General features: G+C 34.1%; 1 long non-coding RNA gene across 2 annotated transcripts in view; it reads left to right on the plus strand.

The window, feature by feature from the left end:
* The window catches only part of LOC110259421, a 34026-nt gene extending 15120 nt beyond the window's left edge, over positions 1-18906 (plus strand). Inside the window, exons 4-5 of one of the 2 annotated variants that reach the window (XR_002341812.1) lie at positions 579-3117; positions 17573-18906. This is a non-coding gene — a long non-coding RNA (uncharacterized LOC110259421). Of the gene's footprint in view, positions 1-578; positions 4192-17572 lie in introns of those variants that run through there. The other variant, XR_002341811.1, reaches the window with a different exon arrangement.

Consider the following 19141-nt stretch of genomic DNA (forward strand, 5'->3'; position numbering starts at 1 on the left):
TTTGTATTTTACTTCTCTATTATGTAAATATTCAAGATCACAAATTTCAAAAGAGAAGAGCACTATTTTGAGAAATAGTTTCAGGAGTAAAAACACTAGAAGGTAGGCTATTTATAAGCTGTAACTTTCTATAATCTGGTGTAAATATGTATTGGCAATGAAATAGCCAGACTTGAATTTGAAAACTTGTTACTGTTATTCAGAAAGCTTTCCACTGTTTCCTTATGATTTATTTAGTTATTTTTCTGTCAGGATTAAAGCATATGTCAGGCTATCTTTAGTAACTTGACCTAATGGTCTCTTTCATCCACTCCTTCCCAAACCCACCCTACTGGAAGGAACCTTTCCCAAGTGCCCTGGGAAGAAATCTCCTTGGGAAATTCTTCAGAAGGCTATTTAGAGAACACATGGTGACTGAAATAGTTTCTGAGGAGATACACTGGCTTTTCTTGAGGGAGGGACTGTCTGGGCCTCTCTTGCCAGATTCTTCCATGGATACTTTTTTGCTCTTGCTGGTCTTTCGCCTGGTGGAACTTTATTTATTCCATTAGATTTAAATACTTTCTTTTTTTTTACAGAAAGAAATTTCATATTAAGTGCTCACTTATAATATGAAGTATGGAAAAAGAAGAGGGGAAAACTGAAGAGAAGGAATGGGGAGATATGATTGGAATTTTAAAAGTTTAGAAAGCGTGAGAAATGGAGAGTTCCGGGTGCTGCCAACTGGACACCGAGATGGACACTAGAGAATCTCTCTGACACTTTTTGTTAGCAGCTCTTGAGTAGTAGAAAGATGAAGATGTATTTTAATAAATGCATATTTTGGGTGATATCTAGCCTGCCTGGCAGAGACTGTTAAATAAGGGAGTCAATTTTTAATTATACTTGTAACCTACATTGTATTAATTTCTAAATAGTTTTTGTCTCTAACTCATTTACAGATAACTTCCCCTAAGAACAATATAGTTCTAAAAATATTGACTTAATTTCCAGGCATGAGGAGTTTTCATTTTGTTCTGTCTCTTTCTTCCAGGTCCACAGGTAGCATTGAGAGTTTGGCCAGTCATTTGTGCTGTGTTAGCCATGATTTTTTTAAAATAAGTGTACATTTTTAAAAGGAACTTTAAATTGGGTCTCTCCTAAAGTTTTCCACAGACATCCAGTTGTCCAGGTCTTGCAATTAATCATGAAAATAACATGTAGAAAATGAATAAAGTGTATAGACTAATGTGGGAACTTTTATTATCTATCCTGTACTAGCCTAATTTTCAGAACTGATGATGGCAAATATCTTGTTGATTGAGACTGATAGCATCTGATGCAGTATTGCCATCAGAAAGACAAAGATCCTCCAGTCAAATATTAGCTACCTAAAGAAAAGGAGGAGAGGCTCAAACGACAGACTCAGCTCCTGACTAATTGCCACAATAATACAAGGTGTAGCTTTGCTGCTGGAGAGCTAAATTGGCACACTGTACCTTCTTGTTGGAATTAAAAGATGGCTGGGGGGGAATACAAGAATACTCTTATAAAAAAGTTAGGAGGTAATCTCGTTATAAGTTTTCCAAACTTCCCTACTGAATGTTTGTTCCAAACTTTATTTAAATACCATGTTACAGCGATACCTCATTTACATGGTATGTCAAAGTGTTATAATTTCCACATTTCTAGACTCCCAGGTCCAAGACAGCATTGCATAATGAAGGGAAAAGGATACAAGATTTCTAGGAATGAATTTCGGTGTAAATAATAATCAGTGATTCTATCAACCTTCCAAGGACAGTGAGGAATCTATGATGTATTGTTTATCATGTGCTCACTGTTTTTACCCTCTATGGATTAAGGTACTTTCTGTAAACAAGGAATGGGGCTTCATTATACGGTGGAATATTTTTTAATTCTGTTACTTTTTTTTTTTTTTTACATTTGTGTTTTATCACAAAATTCATCTAAGCATAGAAATGGTTGTTTCTCATTGGGGAGTTTATCTGCCAAAACGTTATTGCTATAGGAAATGTATGTCACATTGGATTATCACTTGGCACTACCAAGCCAGAACAGTGTGAGCTTTAAACTTGGTTTAGAGAAATCTAATTAGTATCAACTTAAAAAGAAGATCCTAAAGATACTTCTTTCTTACTTTCCCTAATATAAAAGGTGATTTTTGATAAAATTGTTAATCTATAATAAATTTTGCTACTCAAAATCAAAATTGACATTTTCAGAACATATTATTTTTAGTAATAGGAAAATTTCCTTAAAACGAACTTTAAAAATATGGAGGTTGGGGGGAGGATGAAATGAATAGAAAATATTATTCCTAGTGAAAAGCAGCTGTGAGGGAATTAGTGAATGAAAATATTTTAAGACTGTAAGGCATTTGTAACTGTATTCAGTTCTCCAGGCAAATATAGTGATGTTTTATTTATTCAATCAATAATAACTTACTGAGTAACTACTATGAGTCATGTTCTGTGTTAATGAAGGAAATGCAAAGACACTAGGAAGACTCGGCAAAGACTATAAATAAGACTTTATCATTGCTCTTACCCACTTTATAATCCAATCTTTGGGCAGTCATTAAAAAAAACAAATAAAAAAAAAATCCCACTAGCTTCAACCTTCAATAAAATTCAGTGGGAGTGTGTGTATGTGAGTGTTTATGTTTTACGTATAGACAGACCTGTATACTTATACACACATACATGCATTTGTACATGTATATGTATATATTTGCACACACATAATTACACATATGCACAAGTAGGAGGATGAGATAAAAAACACATAAAGAACATGCTTCTTTTTGTTATCTGACACACCTGAATGTTACTTGAACCATATAGAGCTTGAATTTCCTTATCTACAAGTGCCTCCCTCAGAGAATTTCTGAAAGTATTAAAAGAGATAAGAGATGCAAAGCAGTTAGCTCAGTGTCTGTCACATTAAAGCAATAAGAGAGAACTATAGCTGTTATTATTTTGTTTTATTTCAGGAGACTTCTTGGAGGGGGAAGTGTATAAGCAGATGAGATTATAAAGGAGTGATCTCGGAAAACTGAAGTAATATGAGAATAGTATATCCTAAGTAGAGAAGGAGAAAGTCATTCAAGAACTGGTAAGTTTCTATCACCACCAAATAATATATACCGATTTACTATTCCATCTAAAATAGTAGAAAATTAAAAGAGCAAAAAAGAGGTTTTTTTTAGTTAGTGTTTACTTTGAAATAAAGATGTCAGCTTAGATGTCCTTAAAATACACTAGAGAAATTATAATTCCTAAAATATTTATTTGGGAATGTATGCTGAAATGAGAAAACAGTAGGAACCTAAGGCATTATCCATAATCTCAAATTTTAAAAATATGTATCTGCGATTAAAAATATAGAAAATATTTTGGTTAGAAGCAGATCATAGAAGCAACTTGGAGAGTTACACACATGTGCACACGCACACAACACACTTTCTCAATGTTTCTCTCTTTTCTTCTACTAAAATCTCACATTTCTGCTCATTTATCTTTCTTCTTTTGAACTGGTTGGTCCATGATACAAATCTTATCCTTTTGGGTGATTTCTTTCAGATAGTGAGAGAAATGAAAATTTGTATTTAAATAGTGAGTCTCTGGTATAGAATTTCATTTATACATTATCTTAAAGGTGTGAGTTTTAATCAGGGTCCTTCTGTAAAATTACTATGAAAGTATTTCATGGAGTGAGCTCTGAAGTATTATAAATGCTTTGGGCCTAATATCTGGGAGTGGTATTTTGAGAACAGCAGACTTCTGTAAAATATGTAGACACATATTTGTAACTATCCACAATATCAGACAAAATTAAGTAGGAGCTGTTTCAAACATATATAATACATGAAAAATAGGAATTAAATATAGAAAAATAGATGATACATTGGAGATTGAGATAGAAATGAAAATCCATTTTATACAAGCTGCTTGTTCATGAGCTATGGCTACTTAGAGTCTCCTGAGTGTTTGGATACCTGAATATCCCTTCTTCTCTCTTATAGATCATTTGCCTTCTACTTATTGAGTCAAAGTAAGTTAGTGACTTGAATGAGTTTTACTATTGGCAGTTTTATGAGCGAATAGATTTGTAGTGACTTTCATCCCATAGCTCTCTGTGTTGAACTCAGACCCTTTTTAACAGTAGCATCTCGAATGCCATGGTGTCTTCCTGATGCTTCAGACCTTTATAATCCCTATAGATTCCCACAGCATTTTGTTTGTACTTTTGGCATAATGTGACTTGTCGTGTGTGTGTGTGTGTGTGTGTGTGTGTGTGTGTGTGTGTGTGTGTGTGTGTGTTGGGAAAGGGTATTCCTACCCTTCCTAGAAAATGTTTGAGGGAAAATCTAGCATATAATACACGCTTGATAAATATTTGTCTAGTTGCATTGCATTGAATTGAATCTGTAGACAACTTGTAAGCTGGTTGGTTGAAGAATCTTTCTAAAAGCCCTTTCTAATAGAATATATATATCTGTTCTATTAATAGTATTTATGTTTTATCTTCCTAATTCTAGTTATATGTATACAGATACAAATAAGCTCATTTCTCCATGTATTCAAATCCCTAATTTTTATTAGTTTTTCTGAGAAGTTATGTTGTTCATCAAAAAACATGGTAAACATTTCATATTAATAAGCATCTAGCATTATTCATTTGTATTCTGTGCAAGTGTCATATTTTAAATGGTGTAATGATAGGAAGACACAAGTCTTTCAAGTATTTTTATCAGCCTATATATCAGTATTCTTAATTTTTGAGGTAGAAACAATAAATAATATATAAATCAATACATAGGCAATGTAAGTGTTAACCTCATTATGAACCAACAAAGTGTGTAATACTTTAAAACATAAGAGCAACATAGTGAAATGTTAAAACAATTGCATTGATTTTTATTTCTAGTTCTTAATGTATCACTGGTCTTCCTTTCATGAGTCAATTTCCTTTAGTAATCTTCTCATTCAGGAAAAATGTTTTCTATCATAGTTCTGTTACCATCACTAATAATTAAAATATATATGAGTATCCTGATGCTAAGCAATAATGGTATCTCCAGCATCAGTGCCAAAGGAACTGCCATTTGTGGGAAACAACCTTATACTTTTGCTTTCCAGAAGTCATTTTTGGGTACCCTCCTTTGATTAAGAGTCCATGTTTCACTCAAACAAAAGTCTATCCTGAAATTCTGGTCCATTACATAATTTTCAGAAGCTGGAAGAAAAGCATTTGCATCATTTCTGTTCCGAGATCTGTTCAATATATACTCCCAGTCTGTCATGCCTGAAATTAATTTTTTACAATCTGGATCTTTACTATATGCTAAAAATTCAGTATAAAAAAGGACCTCCTTCTGCAGAGAATATGTAAGCCAGAACACCATGTTCCATCTTTATAATGAAACACATAGTTCCTATCAAAAGGCAAATTTTTTTGTTTCAAAATGTTTGAAGAGAATAATGATTTAAAAGATTTCAAATGCTTATGCTTACTTTCGTGAAAATGAAAAGATTCCTATTTCATATATATTTTAGCCTGAATCATATAATTTATGTGTAAATTGAACAACTTTTTATTCTGTTATTTCTCTGTTATTTCATGCTTCTGAAGTTGGAAAACAAGCATATAATTATAGAAATAGTTTCTCTCAAAACATTCAGATTCAGGTGTATGACTATTTAAGTACATAGTGATTGTTAATATCAATTATCATTTAAACAAATGATAATGTACCATTTTGAGCCATTAATTACACACACCTTAAAATCTTGTTTTCCCCAAAGTATAAAATCACTTCTCTCAATATTTTTAAATAAATAAAGTAGTCCTAAAAAGTAAATTTCATTTTCAGAAAATTAAAATATGGTAACATTAAAAACAAGCAAGTAAAAATCCTTTGTCTGATCTTGGAAAAATTATTTACATCTGAAAGTGTGCTTTAGGAAAATATGAAGATTTATTAAAATGATGCATATAATAGCCCTAACATCGGACTCAAATTCTTCTTCTCATATTCATCCTCCTTCTCCTCTACATATCTTCTTCACCTCCTTTTCCATCTACTTCTCTTCCTCTCATTTCCTTTCTCCTTTTCCTCATTCTTCTTTAATTTCAAAGGTAGAAATTTGCGAGGCCTCAGAGGTGTACAGTATTTGACTTGGGTCCAGGATTCAAACTGAGACCTGTATCACACCAAAGCCGTTATTCTTCCTAACATTAATTTTCTCTGGAGCTTCCATTGGTTTTTGGATAGTGAATTTGTCACAGACTGATTATAATAACAATAAAACTTTCTATTTTTTAAGACAAATACTATATTTTAAGTTCTAAAAATGTTTGCCCCATACTTTGGGGTGTTATATATGTTTGATGCATAGGTGTTTGATAATATTTGTCTTCTATAATATTTTAAACCTAAATAATAAATGATAGACCTCTTTAGTTGATGTAGTATTTTTTTGCATTAACTTCTATACTGTTTGAAAATAACATTCATATGATGGCTTCCTACAAAGTTTGCTAGTAAATATTTAATGATATTTTGTCATTGTTTTATTTTGAACTTCCTGGATTCTCTTTGTTCTGGATCCATATCTTCCATGTAGCTAGCATTTTTACCCCAATTCAATGTGATATTTTTTATTTTGTTATTTTTACTTTATTTCTATTTATCTTTATATATAAGTATTGCCCTTTGGCATCTACTGCATATTTTTATTAGTTAGGCATAACAGATAATTCCTTTTCTAGTATAGTTTTCATGTTTACATTATGTTGACTAATAAGGCATTGCACAAATCTCCTCATTCCATAATTATGTATATTGGTCTAAACTTTTATAGCATATTAAGTATACTGTGCTAACTGGACAGCTACATGTAAATCAATGAAATTAGAACATTCCCTTATACTGTATACAAGAATAAACTAAAAATACTTCAAAAACTTAAATATAAGACATGACACCATAAAATTCCTAGAAGAGAACATACACAAAACTTTCCAGGACATAAAATATAACAATAGTTTCTTAGATAATTCTCCCAAGGCAAAAGAAATAAAAACAAATATAAACAAGTGGGGCCTAATCAAAGTTACAAGCTTTCACACAACAAAGTAAATCAACAAAATGGGAAGACAGCCTATGAAATACAAGAAAATATTTGCAAAATATGCAACTGACAAGGCAAGTTAATAGCCAGAAGACATAAACAGCTCATACAAGTCAATATCAAAAAAGCAAACAACTCAAAAAATCGTCAGAAGACCTAAATAGACATTTCTCTAAAGGAGACATATAAGTGGCCAATAGGCACATGAAAAGATGCTCCATGTTGCAAATTATTAGGGAAATGCAAATCAAAACCACAAGAAAGTATCAATTCACACTAGTCAGAATGGCTATCATCAAAAAGTCAGAGAAAGACAAATATATAACATCACTTATATGTGGAATTTAAGAAATAATAAAAATGAATCTATATATAAAACAGAAACAGACTCACAGGCATAGAAAATAACCTTGTGGTTCCCAAAGAGGAAAGGGAGGAGAGGAGGGATCAGTTAGAAGTATGAGATTAACTTATACAAGCTACTACTCATAAAAATGATAAGCAACAAAGACTTACTGTATAGCACAGGAAACTATATTCAATATCATGTAATAACCTATAATGAAAAAGTCATTTTTGCAATACATAAAACTGGATCATTTGCTGTATACTAGTAACTAGCAAAAAATAGTAAATCAACAATAATTTAAAAAAAATACAGTTCTTTTGCACAATGCTTCTTCCTGCTGTCTTAATTTTTCACTGATTTAATCTATATATTAACATTTTTTTCTTTTTGTATGATTACTGTTGCTCCTCCTACTAGTAGTTGAAGGTAAGTCTTCTTGGATTGCTTAACCAGTGGAAAATCCACCTTTCTGATACAGTAGGGCATCACAAACTGATCATGAAGGGGCACTATTTAAGTTCATTTGGCCACATGTAGCTGAAAACTCAGTTCACAGTGGCATACATAAACAAAAATCTTATTTTTGTCACATCACCATATCTAGAGATGAGAACTCCAGGACTCTTATGGTAGCATTTGCATAACATTAATAACTTGGTCTTCTTCAGGTTTTTCACTCAGCTGAGTTTAGCATAATCTTTTGGGTTTCCTTCTTGGAAGATGGCTAGACATCACCATTATTGTATTTGAGTTCTGAGGAAGAATATTAAAAGGCCTTTAAAAAGCTTTTTTTTTTTTTTCCAAAGCTTCACCTAGAAAATTCCATTTATATTTCATTGTACCAGAACTTTGTCAAATGGTATTTTTATCCATAAGAGAGGCTAAGGAATGTTATATTTTATCTGAGAACATTGTGGCCCCATAAAAAATCAGGACTTATTAAATCATAAAGATGCAGAGAAAAGATATCACATAAACAAGCAGCTAAGTCTACCAAGGGGGCTAAGTCCCATGTTAATATCACATGATTCTACTCTCTCTACCACCGCCTCCAAGCCACTGCTGATTGGTTGTGTGATGGACCCTAATTTTGAGCCAAACAGATTTTCTTGTGTGTTAATTGGGAATTATGGTTGAAAGAGAATAGTTAATCAGTGTTAGCTGTTGGGGCACTCATTGTCTACCATATGCATACTGAAATAGGATCAGTCTGGAGAAGGAAAGAGGAAAAAAAACTGAAATTGCTCAGCAGAAAGTTTCAGAGCTGAAATATCATATAGTCTCAGTAAGACAAAGAGCAGTTCCTCCCTCTGTGCCTTCAACACTTTATTCTTTTTGTTCCAGCTAGTTTGATATTGTTTCTCTTTCTCAATTCACATATATAGAAGAGTACAGCATCCTCCTCTCTTGGTGTTTTTGTTTTATTTTTGTTTTAGTGCTTCTGTTCAGCTAGACTTTAAACTCTATGGGAGCCAATACCCATATGTTTGTCCCATATTGAATTTTCTTTGCCTGGCATGACATGTTATCAATAAATATTTGTTTAATAATGAGACTTTATTATAAACTGAGCAACCCCTAATTCTCTTTCTTATATTTGATTTCTTTTATTGGTTTTACTAGTTATTTTCTAGGGCAGCATTCCCTTTGAGGAATACTTCTATTGAGAGTTCTCTTATGGTACAGTGGGTTAAGGATCTGGTGCTGTCACTGTAGCAGCTCCAGTAAGCTGCTGTGACTCAGGTTCAGTTTTTGTCCTGGGAACTGCCACAGGTGCTGAAAAAAAAATTAGTAATTTTGTTGAGTGACTTCTGGACAATGCTCTTTATGGTCCTGTTAGGAACAGTTTATTTCAGTGTGGTCACCTATCTGAAAGTGTACTTCAGTGACAAAATCTTTCTTTTGTCTTCACATAGTATTTGAGGAGACATCTGCCCATTTCCTGCTACATTTGTAAACCAATTGAGAAATAATACAAGGAGAAAGATGGAGATAGCATCTAAAATATCATCCTGACAAAAGGTCTTCATGGATGAATTGGGTTATATCTGTATTCTAGTCCCCCTTCTAATTCTAAACCCCAGAATTAGGCATACTCATCCACCCAACAGTTCTAGAACAAGAAGATGGTGAGCTAAGTTACACTGCCTTTAGCTAAAGTTCAAAAGAAATCAAGTAAAGAAACTCTACAATAGCCAAAACATGGAAACAACCTAAATGTCCATTGACAGAAGAGTGGATAAAGAAGATATGGTACATATACATGATGGAATATTACTCAGCCATTAAAAGGAAAGAAATAATGGCATTTGTAGCAACATGGATGAACATAGAAATTATCATGCTAAGTGAAGTTAGGCAGTGAGACACCAATATCATACGCTATCACTTACATGTGGAATATAAAAAAAGGACACAGTGAACTTCTTTGCAGAACAGATACTGACAGACTTCAAGACATTTATGATTTCCAAAGGAGACAGTTTGGGGAGTGGGGGGATGGGGTGGGGGTTTGGGATGGAAATGCTATAAAATTTGGTTGTGATGATCATTGTACAACTATAAATATAATAAATTTCATTGAGGAATTTTAAAAAAAGGACAAAAAGTAAAGAAATTCAGTGGGGAGGACACTCCCAAAAAAGATTTATCTTGGCATTACACATTTAGCAAATGTTAGGGCCTATCATCCATCTATGCTTGATTCCTCTTCTCTCAAGAAGTTCCATTCCAACCCTCATTAGATTCTTCCATGTATTTATAAATTTGACTTGGTGGCATCCCCTATGTGAGGTCTTTTACAAAGTTCTTTCTTTTCAGCATAGTATATTCAGGGTATCTAAATTCTCATTTTCTGGTTGGTCCTGTATTTCTACATTGCAGAATTGAATTGGTTGTCTTTCTAGTCACAAAGACCATACTCTCTTATAAGCAAGCATTTCCGGGTCTTTGGCATTGTGCTAATTTCCGTTGCCTCTTATGAAATTGTCTAGGTATGAGAAATATACTTATGGGGAAGTTTCTTCATATATAATTAGCCAATCCAGAATAAATGTATAATCATGTGGTGGAAGGTAATTCTTGAACCTTCTGCTAAAACGACATTAATTTTAGATTATTCTTCCCACATTTTCTTTCCTAGTACTGAATGTAAAGTGGATTTGAGTTAGTTGATCTGGTACTGTCTGTCTAAGGATGGAACTCACAATTTAAATTAGTATCTCACTAGTCCATGCGACTTTTTTGTTTGTCAGTTTATTTATTTATTTTTGTTAATTTTTTCTTTTTTAGGGCTGCACTTGTGGCATATTGAAATTCCCAGGCTAGGAGTCAAATTGGAGCTGCAACTGCAGGCCTGAGCCACAAGCAATACCAGATCTGAGATGCGTCCGTAACCTATGGCCGTGCTTATGGCCACGCCAGATCCGTAACCCTCTGAGTGAGGCAAGGGATTGAACCTGTATCCTCAGGGCTCTTAACCTGTTGAGCTACAACAGAAACTCCTGTTTGTCAATGCAAAAGGAATGATATTGTTTTTACCTCATTGCTATAAAGACTCATCCAGCTCACTCTCCTTGACCCTGCCCCAAATAAATCTCTGCCTCGGTGGCTCCTATTTTTTTTTGTGATCTGAGAAATAGAAAGAAGCCAGAAGTATTAGGCAAATAAATAGAACTCAGACCTACAGAAGAGGCTGAAAGCTTCCCCTCCTCTCTAAGCCCCTGCCCTTTCACACCAGCCATAAATGAATGACAATGACAATTTAGTTTTCCGACGCTAATCTTTTGTAATTTTTTTTTTTAAAGACTGCACTTTGGCATACAGAAGTTGTGGGGCTAGGGGTTGAATTGGAGCTTCAGTTTCCAGCCTACACCACAGCCATAGCAATGCTGAATATGAGCTTCAGCATCTAGGACCTATGCCTGTGCCATTGCTTGTGGCAATGCCAGATCCTTAACCCATGGAGTGAGGCCAAAGATAGGACCCACATCCTCACATAAACTATGTCTGTGGGTTCTTAACCTGCTGAGCCACAATGGGGATGGGGAATTCCTAACCTTTCGTAAATCCTAACATTGATTTTATGCCAACATTAGATTCAGTTTAGATTTAGATTTGGTTGTTATGTTCTCAATTCTTTTCTAATTTCCTCTCTTCTTGTTTTCTCACAAATCTATTTGTTGATAACAACTGGGCTACTTCTTTTGTAGAATATTCTATGATCTGATTCTTCTATAGCATCATTAGGATATAAGTTCCTCTATATCCTTCATATTGGAAATTAGATCATGAGGTTCAATTACAGTTTAGTTTGAGGTTTTGGCAGGAATTCTCCCTAACAGGTGTTGTATACTCCTTCATGAGGTATAAAATTTATGGATATCTCAGTCTTTGAGGTTAATTATTGCTGTTTATCATTGCCCAGGTATAATTTCATTAGACATTTTTTAATGGTGATATTCTTTCATTATTGTCTGTTTCTGTCATTTATCTCTTTATCTTATAAAATTAATAATTTCCATATTTCACATTTCTCATTTATTTTATAAACTGATTGTCTGAACCATTCATTTTCACTACTTAATTATTTTCAATGATGACTTTTGTTGTTCTTTAACAAGATTTAATCAGTTCAGTTTTTGTTTCCTAGATACCCTGCTTTCTTTTATTTTCGCAAAAGAATAGCAGCAGTTTTTCAGATCCTTTCGTATTGGTGTTCTTTATCAGGCCTGGCACAGATACTTTTCCCCTCACCTTTTTCCTTTTATTTGGTTCTTTAAACCTCTATTAAGTCAAGTTATTATTATTGTTCCTCATCTTTTCTTGTGAATTATTTGGGTAATTCTTAAAAACCAGGCTTAAGTGTAGGCGTATTTACGGTGAGGTATTGTGGTCAGTGCTCAGTTTATGTCCTTGTTTGCTAAAAGGGCATGTCCTCCTGATGCTGATGCTAGAAGAAAAGAGCCAATATCCAGTAATATACTTAACAATGGTTTAGTGTGGAGACAAAGGAGAGAGTATTTTATTTCTGTGATTCTGAAACTTGTTCTTATGTATGAGTTTTCTCTCCAGAGTAGAATTATTAGCATGATGTATCATATGGATGTGGGGTTTGGGAGCACACTATTGTAGGAGATGTTTTCATTCCCCTTCCTATACCTTGTACAGTAAAGGGAGACTACTCAGTTGCAGAGTATATCTTTTGTATTTCAAAACATGGAGTATGTCAATTAGAGATGAGCACTACACTCTTGCCCTCTTTATTATAACCACAGAATTGGGTTAAAACCATTTTGTTTTTGTTTTTGTTTTTATTTTAACTCTGATACCAACAATTTGATGAGTGTGGACATATGCATATACCCATGATACTATCACTGCAATCAAGGTAATAAACCCATCATCTCTAAAAGTTTCTTTGTGTCAATTTGTTTTGTTTGGCTCTCTCTTTGTGATAAGAACACTTAAGTAATATCTACCCTCTGAGCACCCAGACAATTTTTGCATCTCTTCTTTTCATCTTCCAGCCCTGATATAATTGGCCATATTAGGAGCTGGGCTATTGAGGCCGTCCTCAGTGTTCTATTTCCTACACTGCACACTGTAGATTGATCCTACTGAGCCAATTTTGGGAATCCAAGCTATAGCTGTAGGGGTTGCTCTTCATTCTCCCTTGTTTGTGCATCCTGACTCCTGGCAGATGCCTCCACACGAAGGCTGCCTACGGATCTGATTGACAGAAAACACCATTCCTGGGTTCTAACACGTTAGATGAAAGAATATAGAAATTCTTCTAAGACTTGGGAATTTGATTTTTCTCTAATTATTTTAGATAATAGTTGAGAATTATTTTTATCTTTAGGAAAATTTCATGGATATACTAAAGAGAAATTTTAAAAGGAGGAGTATTTGCTTATATTTATATCTTCTAAGAAGACCATTGTATCTATTTATAAAAATCTATTAAATATACACTCATAATTATTTTACCTTTAATTAGAATGCAGTATCTAGTAGTGTAATATTAATTTTTGGAATCCCTATCTAGTTTGGTAAAAGTGACCCTTTCTAGTCAATCAAACCAGAAAATGACTTTGCCTGCACCAAGGCAGGCTGCTGATGTAAGAAGCACCAAGAACGGCAGGGGTTTCATACAGTCAAGGCAGTTTTTTTCTGTGGTAAATGTTACCTCTTTTCTTTAGAGCATGCATCAGAATTTTCAACAAAGAATCAGCTGGAAACAGTGTATAGAATACAGTTCTGATTATCATCTTTAGTTTGTGTAAAATATAGTTCTCTCATTTCCTACCCAGTTAAACTTGAGATTTTCATTTTGATTCTGAAAAAAAGGAAAGGAAATTTCAACTATTAAGTGATCAAGAGGACACCTTCTGAATAAGATTATTTAACACTGGGACTAGTGTATCACAACATAATTATATAAACAGAAGTTTCCTTTTCTTTTTCCTTTCTTCTTTTTTCCTTATTCCCTTCCTCCTTTCCTTCCTATCTCCCTCCCTTCCTTCTGTCTTTCTTATTTATGAGAAAGGGGTTTTAACTCCACATTTTTTCTATTCCTCACTTTGAGGAAAATGGGTTAAAGTAAAGAAATGTGTGAAAACTGTATTTAGAGTTGCTCTGTATAATTAATGAGTCAGCATCTCCCTTAAGCAGAGAATCAGAATGTTAAGCTTTGCTGACTGATTATTAGTCTAAAAACTTCTGTTTTGATTCACCCTTAAGATCTTGATATTTTCTAGTATTCATGTGACAAATGTTGAACCCAAAGGATTTAATTCTAACCTGAAAGACTTTAACACCAGTTTTTTCCAGACCCATAGGCCTCTAAAGAGAAATAAGAATATTCTTTTTCAAATGCTACTAACCTCTCCTGGCTGAGTTATTGGACTGACTTACTAATGTTTAACAACTCAGTCATAAAATGTTGGCAATAATAATTTTATTTGGTCAAAGTACCATACTGAAATTTATAGGGATGAACTTATGTTTCACAGTACTAATATGTATAAGTCAAATTGAGTAAATTCCTTTAGGAGTGTAGGAAATACAGTATGTCATTTCTAATTTTTAAAACAATAGTGTCTCATTGAGGACTGTGTCCAATCATATCAGCTGTGTTTTTCAGCAGTTTTAGTCACTTTTCAGCCACCTTTTTTCTCCTTTTTCTATTTTCTCTTCCTAAATGATTCAAGTTGTTTTCTCTTTTTCTCACTCTGTTTGCTTCACACACACCACCAAATGGTTGATTAATAACACTCATCTACAGAGTATCTCTTGAATCAAATCACTTTGTCATTTGTTACATTGTCAGATGTGCAATATATTTAATTAAAGCAAAACTACTACCCTGCCATGATGAATTTATTTGTTGAGATTATATTGCAAATTTCCCAAATTTGTGATTGCCTTTCTATCATCACTACCATTGTCTTATACCAGGCCTTTAGAACCTCTGGCTGGCCTCCTCAAACCTCAGAACTTGCAAGAACTGCCTATTTTCCAGCCACTGTTTTCTTTCTATGCCACCTTTTTGCACCATTTTGCCTCTAGAGTTTTCCATTTAAAAAACAAATGTGATTATGTCATTCCTTTCCTTAGAAACCTTTACTAACTGCCTTGTGCATACTAGAGTCCCTCAATTTGATGTATAATGCCTTTGGAATCCACCTCAAACTTTGATGAGGTAGATGGTCACTTCTACAGCTGAGTAACCCTCCTGTACTTTTAATAGGAGAAAAGCACAAGTTCAGGCAGAATTCTGGTTTTATGCCTGGCAGGAGCAGAGGTTTAACACACTTAAATGTCAGTTGTGGTATTACTCCTCCACAGTGGTCTATAAATAAGGACAGATTCAAATAGAAAGTCCAAAACCAAGCAGTTCAGCATCAAAGTCCCACACTTGAGGGAAGACGATCCAATGACAGTGTAAAGTCTTAAATGGTTCACTAACCAAGGTAACCCAGGGCAAAAGAGTCAAAAAGATAAATTCATGTGTGAAAATCAGAAGGTATTAGCATATTAAGCCTGCAAGCAACTATCTCCATTAATTTATATTTATTCAGAGGGACAGTGAGTTAATGGAAGGGCCTAGATGATTAAAAGATCAACAGTGAGTGTAAAATTATCTCTTGCATTTGTATTTGTCAATGTATACTGCTATAATAAGCAATTCCAAAACTTTCAATAGAAATTAAAACTTTAATTTCTTGCTTTTGGGTTTCCATGTTAGTTCTGCCTTACCCCACATGTCTTTTCATTCTAGCATCCAGGCTGAAGGAACAACCGCTCTCTGGAATGTACTGTTCCAGAGAGTACTGTTAGCAAGAAGGCTAACCACACCATGCAGGCACAGTTAAAGCTTCTACCCAGAGGGTGTATGTCATATCCATTGGCAAAAGCAAGTTACATGGCTAAGACTGACAAGGGCAAGGATAGTGTCTACCTGTAGCAAGGCATGGTAAGAGTGGGGTGAATTACACTCCTAGAGAGGAGAGAGTGGATAATTGGGAACAATAACAAAATACCCATCCCACAGACCTCAAATATGCTGTATAATTTTGATTATTCTCTACCCCTCACTTAGAATACAGCATTTTAGGGAGATACTATGTATGTTCAGCCTTGTCTTGGGGTAATTTGAATATCTGGTTATCTTATGGGTTAGGGTTATATATGACATCAGGTAATGAGCTATAAGAGAATGAATCGCAATTTAAAAATAATATGTAGTTGCTTTTTATAATTATTTGTGTGCTTATCTGTATTTAGTTTACTAGAACACAGCCTAAACTTTTCGGTTATTTATATAACATATGTAAGGCATTGTCTTGTACTGCATTCTGGCAACTTCCATGTTGCACGTTTCTTCATTTGTTGATATTAACATGTCTTCAAATATGATTTGTCATCCTTCTTTCTCTGTGTGCAAGGTTACATTGGGTAGGCATAACCCACATTACCAACACTGGACTCAAAATATTTTAGGAAACTTCCCTTTGCTTCCAGGTTAAATGAATGTAATACTGTGTGTGTGTGTGTGTGTGTGTGTGTGTGTGTGTGTGTGTACATGTATGTGTGTGTGTGTGTATATATATTAATGCAAGGATCTATAGAAACATCCTTTAGAGATACTATTATTAATAATATTATGAACATAGATTTGAGACAATGATACTATACCTATGCCATATACAAAGTTTCAAAATAAGTACATTACTTTGACATTCAGGGTGGATCACCAATTTAGACTTGTAAGAAACTCTAACAATTCTAAAGAATTTAATATGGTTTCATGGGCACCTATTGAATATTTGATTTCTACTTTCAAGTTTAGCCATATTTATATAAGAAATTAAGGAGAAATATGACTCTTTGAGCTTTTGGTAGTATATTTATGCATGAGATATACCACCTCAGAGTATGTTAGAATAAGGTTCTATAAGTGAGCCCATTTGAGAAAAAAAAAAAAAAAAAAGAACAAAATCAAAAAGAAAAAAAAATTAGGAATAACTTCTGAATACAGGGCATGCCTTTGAATGATAAAAAATTAAAACTTTCATTTTTTTTTTTTCTTTTTAGGGTTGCACCTGTGATATATGGAAGTTTCTAGGCCAGGGGTCCAATCAGCTTATGCCACAGTCACAGCAACAACTGCAGCAATGCCAGATCTGAACCACATCTGTAGCCCAGGCTGCAGCATGCCAGGGATCAAACCAACATCCTCATGGATATTAGTTGGATTCTTAACTTGCTGCACCACAACAGGAACTCCACACCTTTATTCTAATTTGCAGTTTGGTTCCCATTAGTTTTTCTCCTTTTTAGTCCCTCATCATTGCTATGCTGATCTTCTTAGAAGTCATAAAGTAGTGATGACATGTACATGAAATATGAGTAAAACTATCACAATATTTAGTTCCTATATCAAGAAGATGAAATTTGGAGAATTATTTACTTTTCCATTTATTAAGCATAATCTCAGGATGGAGGTTTTTAGTCAATTTATGTAATTATCTAGTTTGTGGAATATTCCCCTGGTGCTTAATTTGCTAATTTTCTACAGACTGAATGGAATCTATCTATTGTGTTGTTAATTGGATGGCAGTACCAAAGAAAAGGTAAATATTTCATCTATCTGTTTTGCTACAAGATAATTGTGCTAATAAAATTCCATAATAAATCATGATTGGAATTCTTGGATGAAATAATAGTCCTACAGAAAGAGATTTTACTTTGCTTGATTTCTCTTTGCTAATTTTATGTGTGTCCCATAGCGATTTTGCTACATGTTTTTTATTATTTTCAAGATTATAATCATTTTAAAATATGTTAAGTTCCAAATTTTACATTAGTTAATATTTATGGTACTTTTGGAAAGAATGAGAAGGCTGTCAGTAAATATTAACTCAATATTTAGTAATCAGATATATAATCAAATACAGAATCTATTGATTATGTGTCAGATATGGAAAAATGACCCTGAAAGACACATTACTTACAGCCTCTTTTTACTACCCACTTCTCATTCCCTTCTCAAGTGGGAAATTTATTTACCTGGTCAGTTAAGGGTCTCTGGGTGAAGGCAGAGAGGACAATAGAGAAACCAGGGAGAAAGTTCAGTCTTTAGCCACTTAAAAATTAAAGAAGGCAAGATCTATATGAAAACATATATGTGTGTGTATACAAAGGGTGAAAAAATCTGAAAAGTTTAGCAGAAGAAAGACAAGTGAATATTTACCCAGCATCAGATGAAGCATGTCAAAGGGATATAAGTATCAACCTGAGAGATATCCCAGTGACCAAACCTGGAACCATTTGAATAACAAAATAAATAGCATGGTTGCAATGACGTCCTAAGGCTGCCGTAACAAATTACCACAAACTGGGTGGTTTGTAAAAACAACAGAAATTTATTCCCTACCAATTCAAGAGTCCAGACATCATCAGAAATAAAGGTGATGGCAGAGCAATGCTCTCCCTGATGGTTCTATGGAAGTCCCTCCTTGCTGCTTTCTTTTTGGTGGTTGTCAGCAATCTTTGGCATTTCTATTTGTAAGCCACAGCAGTCTAATCTCTGCCTCTGATGAGGAGTTTGCCCCCTGTGAGTATGCTAATCTCTGCTCCCAAATCTTCTTCTTGTAAAGAGACCAGTGATACTGGATTTAGGACCCATCTTAATCCGGAAAGGCCTCATTTTAACTTAATTACATTGGCAAAGACTGCATTTCCAAATAAAGTCACATTCACAGAATTGGTGGGACAATCTTTGGGAGCTCTATTCAACTCAGTACAATGATGTTAGATTATAACCCAAAGTATAAAATATGTATATGAATCCACGCTGATATATACAAGTAATACAATAGAATAAATATATGGGGGAGAAGAGACAAAAGAATTCCAAATACACATGCAGATACTGCCCCCTGGGAGGTAGAGCTTATTTCCCCAACCTCCTCCTCTATCACCACACACGCACCTTCAGCATGTACTGGATTTAGTGACTTATATCCAAAGAACAGAGTATGGAAACGGAAAACCTAGGAACTTTGCAGTAGAAAAGCCAGGCCAATATGGCCTTAACCAAATGGTCAAGGTTAATGCCACCAAGACATGTCACACATCACTGATA

This window comes from Sus scrofa, chromosome 2, assembly GCF_000003025.6.
Source record: "Sus scrofa isolate TJ Tabasco breed Duroc chromosome 2, Sscrofa11.1, whole genome shotgun sequence".
Taxonomy (NCBI): Eukaryota; Metazoa; Chordata; class Mammalia; order Artiodactyla; family Suidae; genus Sus; species Sus scrofa.